At 42.1% G+C, this 12057-nt stretch overlaps 1 protein-coding gene across 4 annotated transcripts in view; it reads right to left on the bottom strand.

The window, feature by feature from the left end:
* Window positions 1-12057, bottom strand: part of DPP6 (dipeptidyl peptidase like 6) — a 562376-nt gene that overhangs the window by 320235 nt on the left and 230084 nt on the right. The window lies entirely within an intron of this gene.

Here is a 12057-nt window from a genome sequence, read left to right as displayed (position 1 = left end):
AAGCAGTATGGAAATCACATGATGTTACAAAAATGTCTTAAATGTGCTGCAAGGGATAGAAACTGAGAAATACCTTATGAAGTGTTGTCTACTTTATTTCTGTAGTTTCTTAAGGGTGGGAGATTTGTATGATGGTGGCCATCTACAGACCTGTCATTCCTCCTAAATGATTTTTAACTCTTTGTCTCTCTTTAAATAAAAATAAAATATCATGTAAAATAGAAAACACAGAGATTTTTTTTTTTTAAGTTCCCTGAAAATCAATCCGTTACTCATGAAATTGCACCAATTCTTTTAGGAAGGAAAGACATCAGTGAGAGAATCCAGGAGGGAGATACCATAGAAAGTCATAACCATTAAAATTTTGATAACAGTTCATGCTACCCAGCTCATAGGACACTATAAGAGAGAAGGACCATTTGGTTTTATTGTTCATACATCTGGGCTTCTTATGTTCCCTTTTAAAATTTCAGGAAATGGAAAAGAAAGCAGAAAGAGCGTGAAATATCCCTCTCTGGTAAAACATAAAACCCCCTACCATATCTTGAATCCATTTCTGGAATCAGAAAATAAATTTGTTTGACAAAAACTGATTTATTACTGGCAGTTACAACTCCAAAGCTGATCTTATGCACTGTGGGGGAGCAGAACAGGCCACCTCTACACAGAGGAGACCCTTTTGAAGTGTCAGCGCTGATTGAAAACCCAGGGGTGTAACCCAGGTGCTGGAAGGAACTCCTCCAGCAGAGTTATATAAGAGATCTGCTTTGAATACCTGGTGTTGCGACTGGCTCTCTCAATAAGAAAAGGGGTGGCCACCATATTCTTATGTGTTTGATGCTACTTTATTTGTCACATTGTGACACCACACTGTAGTATCCCACGAACTGTCTTGCCTTGGTCAACCCCCAAGTCCCCAGCCCTGGAACTACTGACCATAGAGTTAGCCCTCCCCCATGGTGGGGAGGAAACAGACTCTCCTATGGACTTTTGTGTCACAACTTCCTCTGGTTTCTCCTGTCACTGGCTTGACATCCCTGGTGGCCACCCCCGTTCCCCTGGAGGCCAGTCTCCTCTGCCCCCTACCCCTTCCTCTTTATAAGCTGCCTGCTCCACATGGTTCTTCCTCTTTCTAGCCAAGTTTGCCTTCAGGAACTGTGTTACTCCACTGGAGTAAAAACTTGCCTCTATAGCTGAGCCAGTTGTGGTAAGCGTTGAGTGGAGGTTTGAATGAGTTGCCTGAATGTTAACTCAACTTGCTTTTCGACAGGAGATGTTTGTTGAGGACAAGAATTAGGCAGCAACACCCACCATTATAACACCCACATTTTTAATTGGCACCCAACGTGGGTCTTCACACCATGCATCTCCATCTTTGTGCTACAGCAGCACAGAAGGAGCACAACTCCTCTTCCCCTCTTACAGCACAGCGTAAGTGTACTCAATCAGATTACACTGAATGTAAGACCATGTTGTCATTATATTGCAAGAGTTCTGTTGTCATTACATTACAAAGGTTCCATATTGCTAGAGTTTCACACCTCCTTGATGTTTCTTGTAGGCAGCTCCTCTAGGCACTGACTCTTCCTTATCCTCACAGCAGCCAACTGACTCCAGTTCCCCTCAACCAATCAATCCACTCTTTTATAACACTCTTCTTTATTGGCTACAGGTGTGGCCTGTTAAAATCAGTCCTGTTCCCAATCTTTAGTAATTGGCTCAGCTGCTACTCTTTAGGGGATAAGATTACTTTCTATACTACCTTTATTTACTTATGTTCTATTCCCCTACAAGACCACATTTGATATTCTGGTTAATACTCACACAGCCCTTATGAAACCTTTTCTCTCCTTCTCTGCAAGGAAAGGCAGAATAGTTGTAGGTCTGAACCTGTGATGTTCTAATTGTGTAAGGTGCCAAGCAAACCCACATGGGGATGTGCATTGACCTGCAGTTTGGGACCTGACCCATGCTTCCTAATGGCTGTGAGACGTTTCACTAAATGTAAAGATCCATTTCAAATGTGGATACCAAATTTAGTTTACATTAAGAACTGTTATGTGGTATTATGGAAATTACAGACTGGTCCTGTGCATCTAATTGATTATTTTAGTCTCACATTTAGTATTAGAGTCCTAATGTTGTTCTATGAGGAGCATTCCCATTTATTTTAATGGCAGTGGAATCTGACCTTTGTTCAATAAAAAATAAAAGTGACTCATCTCATGTTTATCTGAAAGGACTAGCTATACCTCATTAAATTTCTTCATACCCCCTTAGTAATCAGCCTCTCAATTATCTAACAGTATTCCAGACTTTTTCAGACTTAATTTTCTGTCATTCTGGCAACACACCCTTACTCTGACTGCCATTGAAGAGATGGATAATAATATTTCGATTTTCTCTGCATTTATTCTTAGTCAGATTAGTTAATGATTAGTTAGATGTAAGAGAACATGTAGAAACCCTTCTTGACGTGATGCAATTAGTATTGAGGCCCCAAGCACTTCAGTCAAACTCAGTGCAGACAAGTGCTGTTCTGGGAGCACGTGCTCTGCCTCCAGGCACAGCTGTGTGACTTCTGCATGGAGCAAACCCACAGTGACAGCTTTATGCTGACATGTGCCTGCCCACTAAGCTGGGTCACTGTCTGAGAGCTATTCTACTCTTTACTGTCTTTGTTTACGCACCACTAGATACCCGCAGCTGAAAGTGCATTTTCCTGAGCTCCAGTGATACCCCAAACAGAATGGAATCTCTCCCTGAAGTGGTTCCTCTAACCAGTAGAAGAATGTGCTTTGTATTCCTCTGTCCTCAAAAGATGGGGATGGACTTCTGGCTTTCCATGCTGTAAGAAGCAAAATTGCCCAGGAAAATCCTTTTGCTTGCTGTGACCAGGGCTGAGAAACAACACAGTGCATTCAGGCCAAGGCCAAGCCAAAGAGGACTCTGCCTTGTGGATTTCTCCTTTGTGGTTTGAATGTTATGGTCAGGAGAGAGAAAAAATATTTCTTCTGAATTAAAGCCACTGCAGAATCATTAAAAATGTTTTCACCAAGCTAAGGGCTTTTGACATTCTAATGTGCTGAAAAGTGGTTTTCAGCACATTTTCAGCATGGTTTCATAATAAAATCCTCATTCAGAAATAAACAGCCATAGTTCATTCACTATACTCATTACTTAGACAGAAACACTTTAGGAGAGCAACTTCTCTCTGGACTCCGGAAGTCTGAAGCCCACAAATGTCAAAGCACTGGAATTTCCCAGGTCTTGCTGACAAGGTGAGGGGGTTTGAAGAGGTTGGAGTAGAGCCCAGCTATTAATGACCAAATCACTCTTTCATGTCCTTCAACTCCTTTCCATAAACTCTGACCTCTAAATAAACCTCCTTACAGGAAATGTAAGATGTAAGTGTAATTCCTGTTCTCTCTTCACTGAAACATAAAACTTCTCCTACATGACCTGCACTTTGGAAGAAACAGGTGAAGAAATGGAGGCAAACACAGGTATAAAAAGAATGATATTGATGTTTTCAAAAAAAAAGCAACAGCAACTGTCAAATTTCCCACAAGTTCTTACAGATGGTACTTCAGTATTAACTTTCTCCATTTGGCTGCCTTGGTGGGTTCCACATTTGTGCCATTGAGCAGTGGCTGCTGCTGCTGTGGGTTTTGCTGCTTTGCTTCCAGGAAGGTGAGATGCTCAGCTTTTACCCAGTAATTTAGTTAAACATAATGGAGTGAAATCATCCCAGAATATTTACTGCAAGCTCAAAATCCCACCTCAGCTGCATTTACTGAGTGCAATAACACTGTGTGTGTTCCTGTAAGTATAATTTGGTTCCTATAGCAGCTCTCAAATTAACAGAAGAGGAAGAAGATTTGATTACAGCAATCGATCACAGGATTATAAACCTCCAGTGTGGAAGGCAGGGAAAACAAAATCTGCACTGCAATGAGTTACTGGGAAAGTCTTTGCTTTCCAGTAATGGCTGAGAAATATTAGTAGGAAATCACAGAGCACTGCTGACACCTCATTTGGATAGTGGGTGCAATTTTGGTCACTCATATTTATAAGAAATGAAAACAAAACCAGAACAGATGCAAATAATGGCTGGTAAATTATTGGGGCAGTGGAGAAACTGTCTCATGACAGAAGCTACTGGAGCCTAATTAAAGTAAGGGTGCCATCTATAAATATACTGGGAAAGGAAGCAGAAATGGGGAAAAGCTATTTAACCCCAACTTTAACACTGACACAGGGCAGATATGTATAAACCAGAAAGAACAAATGCAAGCTAAAAATCAAAAAATGGTCTGTGGCCATCCAAATCTGGGGTATCTTCCTAATACAAGCAGAAAGGAATAAATGTTACACAAATCTAAAGTCATTGTTGAGTGGTTTATGAGGGGGACAGGATGACAGGGTGCCTGCATTATGACATCCTGAAAAGCTGCTACCAATTTGCTACTCCTCACAGTGCTTTCCTGACAGAATTAGGCAAACATCTTTGCAAATTGGACCTGATGCTTGGCTGCACTGTGAGCCCCAGCTGTGACCATTTTCTGCTCCCAGAGAGAACACACTGCCCCACAAAGTGATCTTAGGACTGCTCTAACTTTCTCCATTTACCTTCATAAGCCCCTGGGTCCAATTGTCACCTGCTCACCAGGACATGATCTGATCACACCCCTGCACTGGGGATCAGTCACAAAAGCCAGGTGCAGAATGTTCTGACAAGTAAAGAAAATACAAAAATCCAAACAAACAAACAACCAAAAGCTAACAAAAAGCTAGCAAACAAAATCCACAAAAGAGGAAAAATATGTCAATCTGCAGTCCTGTTTGCTGATGATGTCCTTAGAAGTGAAAGAAGCAGAATCACACTCTGGTTGCCATCACAGCTCATTAACTGACTCTGGAAATGGATATGGTACCCCAGAGCCACAGCCCAAACCAATGAACAGGGAATGTGAGATTCCAAACTCATGGGGAGAAAAGCAGAGCAAAAATACCCCTTGTATTATTGCAGCAGAAGTAACTGCTGGAAGTAAAAGAAGCAGAATGGAACACCCAGCTCTCCATCTCATTTCATGAAGGTCTTCTAATGGCTTGGACATGTGTCAGTACAGCTGAGCTGTGATGAAAACAGGTGATGAAAACACACAAGGCCACAGTGGCAGGAAGATGCTGTGCCCAGCTCTGCCCACAGATAGCTGTGACTCATGGATGGAAGCCTGGAGAGAAGAATTTTCACACCTCCAGCTTTCCCCTGTCTCTCCAGCCTGAGCTGCCCATTGTAGCCTCCAAAGATGATGGCAGCTTTTGGCCAAAATACAGAAAACTGACGTGTTCTGTTCTTCCCTCGCCTCCAGGACTCATTGCACTCATAAGTCTGCACTGATCCTGCTGCATGCTCAGGAGCAGGGAGTTGGATACCAATCTTTGCCTGTTCTCAGCAGGGGGATAAGTCACCCCCAAACAGTTTTGTTCTGCTCCTCCTGCCACCATCAGGAGACTAAGGACAACATGCTCATTGCTATCCCACACTGCCCATGTGAGCCACACAGACATCTGAACAGAAACTCCTGCTCACTTTATTTCAACGACAGACCCAGGACACACTTTTAAGAAGTTCCTCCCTTGAGTTGCACTGCAGTGTGCAACCACCTCAATTATGGCAATAAAACATTGTGAGGTGGCTCAGAAAATTCCTCTTTTTTTACCAGGTTATCTTCAGGGCAGGTCAGTTCACTATCACACACTGATCTGGCTCACAGCAGGCATTGTGTACAAACCATTGTGTTGGCAGGCTGAGACAAGCAGCTCCCTTCTCTGGCACTGCCTTCCAACCCATCATGCTGGGAGTTTCACTGAACTCCTGAGCCTGCCCAGTGCTTCATGGAAACACCAGCCCTCACAGGGCAAGGAGTCAGCTGTTTGCAAGCAAAAAGCACTGGGAAGAAGCCACAGTGCAGCAGTGTGAGAGTACTGAAGATCATTAGCAGTAGGAAATAATGTCTATTTAATGATCTCTACTATTTGCATATATATTAACTCAAATGAATTCTTCAGCCACATCCATGCACTGTGCTAGAGAAATATGAAGGGGGGAAAAATATCTTTTCTCATATGTAAGTGCACATTGGCAGGCATGGAGCCTTTGCAAAATGCAGCACCTATTTCTGCTTAGTTATTCCGAGTCACACTCAGTGGCTGATTTCCAGCCTGTAGGAGATGGAAGAGAGAAGGCTTGAAAGCAGCGTGGGCTCCTGGTGGAACAAGATAATCTGAGACAACCTGCCATCTCCACTGGCTGTCACTAAAAGGCCCCATTTGTTATAGATTTTATACTTTTTGCAAGCAGTGTCTTCATCAAACTCAGCTACACAGGATTTAGGATCCCAGTATGAGGTGTTTAACAGTTTCTCCTTCCCTCCACTGCATCTGTTCTGTCTCAGCTTGTATAAAAGCTGCAGAGAAGAAAAAGCAACATTGTCCCATTTCTGCCAGCACGTTGAGACCACAGCATACAAGATATCAAACATCTTCACTGAAATTCACTGCCAAAAGTCAAAATCTTCTCACTCATATTAAAGGTAAAACCAGACAGAGATAAAAGAGGTTTGTTTTTTGTTTAAATTATTTCTAAATCAGCTCCCTGAAAACTTCCATTCTCACCTACATGACAGATTCACAGCGACACCCACTCCTGATTTGCACCACTGGGCTGGCTGTGAAGCCCTGATTCCTGGACCAGCACTGATCATCCATGACATGCTGTGCATTCAGGAGCCCAAAGTCTTGGACCTTGGTCTGCAGCAAAAGAGGGTCAGGACTCTGGGGTCTCCTCTTTAAGGACATCTGGATGAACTCTTCTTGCTTGGGAGAAAGAGGGCTAAGAAAAGGAGTAGGAGTGAGAAGTGGACAGGTTTAAAGACAAAAACCAGTCAAATCAACCCTCCTGAAAGGCCAAATCTGTTAAAATTGTCAAATATGAATGGACAAGAGATGTGGGATCCATGGGAAGATGCACTGGTCAGAGTTACCAGATCACTCTGAGCATCTCCTCTTTCCAGGCACCCTGCAGCTGGGGCAGCCCAGCTAAGCAGAAACTTTCAGGACAAGCAGCTCCAGGGCTGTCCTCCACTGAGTTTTGGGAGTTTGACAGCTCACTGTGAACCTCTTCTACATGTAACAAATTACAGAAAATTATATTACACCTTGTTGTAAGAAAGTCTCATTTCTCTGGAATTAAATTTAAACTAACCAGTTTACAAACTAGGAGTAAAGAGCTAAGCAGTTCCTGTCAGATATTTTTCCATCCCTAGTTTAGAAACTTCCACTGATGGAGATGTGACAACCTTTGTAGGCAATCTAGCCCAGCAGCTACAGCTGGAAAGTTATATTTCCAAGCTTATTATTGTATGCCATGTCTACATCAAGACCTAAGGATAGTTTTCCTCTTTGTCATTACTCTAGAGAGAAATAAAAAATGTCACTGTGTGTTCCTGTGACATCAGGCATTAAACAGTGCCTGGGTTTATGCTTTAAAAATTAATTTTCCATATATGGTATAGATTCATTCTCAGGCTTTATAGATGTTATTTTATAGAGACAGTTTCTATTTCTCTCCCTTATTAGGTACAGATAAAATTGTCTACATTGTATTTAATGGTGCATTGCACTCTGTGTTTTGTCTTTCTAAATTGTGTTGCTCTCTGACATTGATTGGCGATACAATACTGTGCCTTGAAGATTTCTGCTTTTGTTTATCTATCCTGTGTATCCCTGGCTTGTTAGGAATAGTAATGGTTCACCAGCCCTGGTTTTATTTTCACTAAAGTTGCTCAGCCACCTAAAGTCAGCTTGTCCCAAGTCACTGCAGGCAAAAAATACATTACACGAAAGGTCAACAAATTAGGCTTAAAGAAAATACACAGAAAGCAATTTTCTACCCCTAAGAATATAACCTGTATTTTAGATAAACAAATATTGAATTATAAACAATATGAAATATAAAGCAATTAGGACACAGATGTGGTGACTTTCGAAGGTGCCAGGCATGGGGAGGACAAGTCACTCTCTACATGCAGTGATTGTGCCACCATTCCCTCAGGGTTTTTCCTCCTTTAAAGGACAAACTCTACAGGGGAAGTAATACCCAATCACTGCCCCTGTTCAGACAGATTTTTCATCTGAGGTCTCCAGCAAGGTGACCAATTAATGTTAATCCAGAGGGCATTTTGTGTGATCAACCATTAGCGATGCAATCAACCCATTCACGGCCATCTACTGCCAACACATTTGGCTCATTATGAAGATGGATCATTTTGAGCTGCTAGTTAGAGGGAAAAGGCTTCTTATCCCACTCCCATAATAATTCAGACTCTGTTAGATGTAATTACTGATGGGCAATAAGGGAGGCTAAGGAAAGGGACAGAGTGAAGTATGTCCTCAAGAGCCTTAAATGCTTTGGATCATAATTCCTTAAAGCCCCTTATCATTCTAAAAACATTAGCTTTGTCTCCAAAGGTGGGACTCATTTGGTGAAACACAGACATGTGAGGTCTGAGCAAAGCCATCCTGGACACCTTTGGAAGTCCATGGAGCTCAAGTCTGTGGAGTCAGGGGTTCCTGAAGGAGGCACCTAAACCCAGGCAGAAGAGGCAGCACCTGGAAATGCCATTATTGCTCTTTGGATTATAAAGGGATTTTAAGGTGACTGGATCAAATGGAAATGTCTGGGCTTCATTAGAACAAATCCTGCCCTGTGAGCCTCCTGAGCAACTTTTCCCCACCTCTGATAAAATCCTTCAGGCTTCAACCCTTGCCCATTTTTTGCACTTAAGCAAGCAGGATTGGTGTGTGCATCTGGATGCAGGTGAGCACACCAGGACAGGAGGGATGGTAAATGTGCCCAGGGCTGGGTACCAGCAGATACCAATGTCCCACAGGGAAGTGCATTTCTTTGCTCTATTTACTGGGAAAGCAGAAATGCTGGCAGGCTCCTTCTGCCACTGGATTTGCAAGCAGCTGCCCAATGACCATGATAGTGGCTGGTTAGGGCACTTATAGCATTCTCTAAATGTTTAATATTTTATTCCTCCCTTGAAGCATCTGGTGTAAGTCACTTCTGGAAACAGAACGTTGGACCAGATGGAGCATTAGTCTGTGACATTCTGATCTGGTAATTCCTATGTTAATTTTTATGACAGTTTTGATGGGCATTGGCCACAGGGCCCAATCAGAGTCAATTTATTATAGGAAAATTCTTTTTTTCCCTTTTCCTTTTCTATTGAAAAGCACTTTTTTTTATTTAATGTTGATTTTCACAGGGCAGCACCTGTGGAGAAAAAAAGAGGCATTGCACATTTCAGGAGTTAAGAGGTGGGCTCCCACTGCAGCCTCAGATACAGAATGAAAAGGGGAACATTTTTTACAGTTGTTATCTGCAGATTTGGCAGATGTCTTTTCAACTATTTAGGAGCTTAAGTACTGTGAGATATGCACCAGTAAATGCAGCATTTAGTGGTATTACAGTCAGCATCATAAAGAGGCCTGAAGGCTCCCTTATGAACCCCAGTTATGTTAGCTCAGAAGGGGACAGAAAAAATCTATGATTACAACATGCTACATTTTCAGAAATGATCAATAATCCTGAGCATATCAGAGTCCAAAAAACCCATCACAAGTGATCATAAAGGGAACTGATTTTCATCACATTTCTGAATATCAGAGTTCTTTCCATGCTACACTCAAGAATAAAGGCATCCCAAACTATCAGGCACCATCAAAATGCCACTCTGAGATACAGAAATCTGTCCTAAACTGCACAAACACAGTCAGGTTATGCTGTGCCTCCACTTGAAGACAGTTTGATTGATCAATGTCAGCTATGAATAATACTGACAATTTCACAGGCACATAATTTTCTCTAATTAAACCTCCAGCGTCTATCTAGATACTTCTCCCTTATGTTGTTTGTGCTTATACATCTTTGTGATGCCAAGCTGTGAAAAATAACATGGGTCATATAATCTTTTCATTGTTCTTTTCTTACATGAATGTATTAATTCCAAAAAACATAGAGCAAAAATATGAACAAAAAGATTCATGACCACACTTCAGTGTGGGTAGATGGGAGTCCTTGCAGGCATTTTAGAGATTAGCAGTGCAACAAATTATTAGTTCCTCTAAATATCTGGTTCTGGCTAAAGAAACTAATCATATAAAACGGAATCATTAGCCTTTGGCAAACTGCCTCAGTTCCTGTTAGAACAGGCTGGTACAAGATGAGAAATTGAATGAGGTGGTTTGGATATTTTTTCTTTTTTAATAGCACAGGAATGCAGAAAAATTTTGCCCATTAATTTTCATGTACTGAATAAGGCCTGAAAACATCCAGTAAAAATAGATCTGTTGTTTTGCCGTTGTGTTCATGAAGGATTCCTTGTCTCTGTATGGCCATTTAAAGTATACACTGTGATTGCACTTAAAAGTTAATGGGAATTTTCATGTCATTTTTGTCAGGGTTTTGTTCCCTTAAGTTACAGTGATAAAATGGCAAAGTGGTGACTTATCCAACGAATTTCTCAGGGCTGCACCCTGAGCAATCACACACTCATCACTGCTTAAACAGAGTTTTCTACATAAACTTATTCTGGGGTGGGTTTGTACCAATAAGGCGTCACATGGAGTAGAGAGGACACTAAGCTGCACCATCACTGGTGCCATCAGCCTGAGGTACAGTAGAGCACCCTGGGGCAACATGAACTGTGGAAACCCAGGGCACTGGGAATATTTCCCTGTCTGCTCTGGGGTGCCCTGACCCCCAGGGCAACACTGACTTTGACCCTCATTCATGGAGGGAGAAAGTTTCCCAGACTTCAAGACAGACCAGAATCCACAAAAGTGTGAAATAGATTATAGAGGGTAGTGTAGGTGTGTCACTTGGTGAGACATTTAGGTTTTGGGATTTTTAGTGTGTTGTGGATGGAAGCAAGATGGAGGGCACAGGGTGTTGTCCTGGGTTTCTTCCTCATTCTTCTTCTTCCTTCTTCACCATGGGTTTGGGTGACATTTTTGTAAATGGACGGAAAAGTCTCCATTGCAGGCTCTGTGAGATCAGTTATTGGGTTAAAAGGGAAATAATCTAGATGTCAGTTCTTAGTTGGATAGTTTAGTCTTAAAAGACCTTGTACCAAGAGATTGTTGGCCATTTTGTGCCTTCTAAAGAAAAGCTGCCAAACTCACAGTAGTGAGAGTGTTTTACTGATAAGAAATAATAAACACTTGAGTCTGAACATGAAACTACCATCTCAAGTGCCTTCAGACCCAGAGAAACCAATACTGAGGCAAATGTTCCCCTTGTTCATAACACCAGAGCCCAGAAAACCAAGATTTAGGGACAAGAGGATCCTGCCATTTCCTGTCACCCTATGAAAGAGGGACTTGTAGCTCATAGAGCTCAGACAGAAAAAATTTCCTGCTGAAATGCCCCTTTTCAGCTCACCCCTCACATCTGTGTGACCTCCTTTCCATAACAAGCCTTTGCCAGAACTGTTTTTCTGCTTCACAATAGAAACCAGTTGGGCAAAACCCAGTCCTCTGAGAGTGCATCTGCACAGGCAGTGCTGAGAGGGGGAATGGCCTGGGAGAGACTGTGCATCTCAAAAACGTCACTTGGAGAATTTTTTTCCTGTTACCTGAGTAGCCAAGTGTCTGATTTACACTGAATTGAATAATATGGCTGCATTTTTTCACATAAAGAATTAAAACAGCTTGAGATAAAGGGTGAATACATGAATGAATGAATACAGTCTCCTACAGTATGATCACAGAGTCCACAGCAAGCCCCCACATGAGCAGTGGAAGCACCTGGGGATGCAGAGGGGTCAGAGGATGTGAAGGCACTCAGAGCCTGTATTTCATACAATCATCATCACAGAATCATTAAGACTGGAAAAAAATCTGCAGTATCATCAACTCCAACCACCATGACCACCAAATCATAGTCAAAGTGCCACGTCCTTTTTTGTTCTGAACACTTCCAGG

Source organism: Camarhynchus parvulus, chromosome 2 (genome assembly GCF_901933205.1).
Source record: "Camarhynchus parvulus chromosome 2, STF_HiC, whole genome shotgun sequence".
NCBI classification, from domain to species: domain Eukaryota; kingdom Metazoa; phylum Chordata; class Aves; order Passeriformes; family Thraupidae; genus Camarhynchus; species Camarhynchus parvulus.
This window is presented reverse-complemented; position numbering and strand designations above follow the sequence as displayed.